Source organism: Lucilia cuprina, chromosome 4, assembly GCF_022045245.1.
Source record: "Lucilia cuprina isolate Lc7/37 chromosome 4, ASM2204524v1, whole genome shotgun sequence".
Classification (NCBI taxonomy): domain Eukaryota; kingdom Metazoa; phylum Arthropoda; class Insecta; order Diptera; family Calliphoridae; genus Lucilia; species Lucilia cuprina.
In genome coordinates this window covers 93,074,564-93,076,369 of record NC_060952.1, presented here as the reverse complement: position 1 = coordinate 93,076,369, position 1,806 = coordinate 93,074,564, and the positions used below count along the sequence as shown (strand labels likewise).

The 1,806-nt window shown below is 27.0% G+C and overlaps 1 protein-coding gene across 1 annotated transcript in view; it reads right to left on the bottom strand.

Moving 5' to 3' along the window:
- LOC111689288 (fatty acyl-CoA reductase wat) overlaps positions 1-1,806 on the bottom strand; it is a gene marked incomplete at its 5' end in the record, with an annotated part of 3,940 nt that overhangs the window by 1,610 nt on the left and 524 nt on the right. The gene's annotated exons all lie outside the window — the stretch shown is intronic.

Here is a 1,806-nt window from a genome sequence, read left to right as displayed (position 1 = left end):
ACTAGAACTGAACTAGAACTGAACTAGAACTGAACTAGAACTGAACTAGAACTGAACTAGAACTGAACTAGAACTGAACTAGAAATGAACTAGAACTGAACTAGAACAAAAATTAAATTGTAATTAAATGATTTCCTTTTATGGCCTTTTCTGGGATAAGTAGGAAGCAAAATTAACCTGTTTTCAATAGTTTCTAGACGAAATTGTTGCCAGTTTCCGTGTCACATATTTAAAGTGCTAAAAATGAATATTGTTTATTATTCTTGTGTGTATTAGTCTGTCTGTGATTGTGACTGTATCTGTGTCTAGTTGAATTTGTACGTGTTTTCATCCTTTTTATCATACAGATAAATTTTTATTAACCCAATTTTACTTTTTTGTTATTGTTGTTAAGGCTCCTATACAGTCATTGTATATTTTTTGTTTGTATTATTGTTGTTATTTTTGCTGTTGATTTTAATGCTGTATTTTTGTTTTTTCGTTTTTGTTTTTTTTTTTTGTTGCCAATTTTAGAATGTTAAAAATTTATCGCAAAATCCACAAATTCTGCTCACTGATGGAATATTTTTCGGCAAATGATTTCAAATTCGACAATGACAATGTGCGAGCACTCTCCAGCAAATTGGAATCAGCGGATAAAGAATTGTTTGCATTCGATATGCGCAATCTAAACTGGACCGAAGTGTTTCAATTGAGTTTGGTGGGTGTACGCCAGTATGTGGTTAAAGATGATCCCAGCACAATACCGGAATCAATGAAACGACATGAACGGTATGTATTTTTCACCCAAAATTTTTGTTGTTATTGTTTTGAAACCATATTGACGTTAAAGCTGATGATGACTATGTGATATACCCTTTTTTAATAAATGGAATAATATTTGTTTTTTTTTGCACCTTTATCTTTTTTTGCAGCTTAAAGATTTTACACTACACCACTCTGTTTGTGGTCTACACGTTGACGGCGGTGTTGCTGTATCAAATGTTTAAATTTTTATTTTTGTAAAAGTATTTTCTTTTTTGGGAAATTGTTCATTTCAAAAAATATAATATTTCTCTCTGTACAAGTGTGTAAGTGTTACTTTGAAGATTATTATTCTGATTTATTAATATTATTTTTTATTTTTTATTTTATGTTTTTTTTTTGTTTTTGTATAGTAAATAATATTTTGTATGTACTTATTTACCAAAAGTTATTTATAGTTTTATACAATTTTTAACATACAAAAAATATGTCTATACTTTATTAAGGATATTCACTTTAACGAGTGTTTGAGGATAAAAACTTAATTAAAATTTTATTTTTAAATGCTATTTTATTGTTTTGAAATCTAGTTTAAACAAATACTCGTTACGTGTGTAGACCTTTTCTTCTTATTTAACTATTTTATTTCACTTTTCAGTTTATATGTATTTTATGTTTCAAAAATGTGTATTTTTGTACTTTTAGTTTTTTAGTTTTATGCTCTTCTTTTTGTTTAAAAAGAAAATGTATAATTTTTACTAATTATTTAAGTAATAAATTTTTTATTATTATGGGTAAAGTCAAGTAAATATTTTTTTTAATAAAAATTACTATATAAAAAGAAAACCAGTGAAATTAGTGTGTGTTTTATTGAAAATTTTAAAAGAACATTTATACAAACTTAAAATTAAGGTGGAACATAACTGAAACGGATCTAAAAGTGCACTGGATCATATCTAGAACTGAACTAGAACTGAACTAGAACTGAACTAGAACTGAACTAGAACTGAACTAGAACTGAACTAGAACTGAACCAGAACTGAACTAGAACTGAACTAGAAC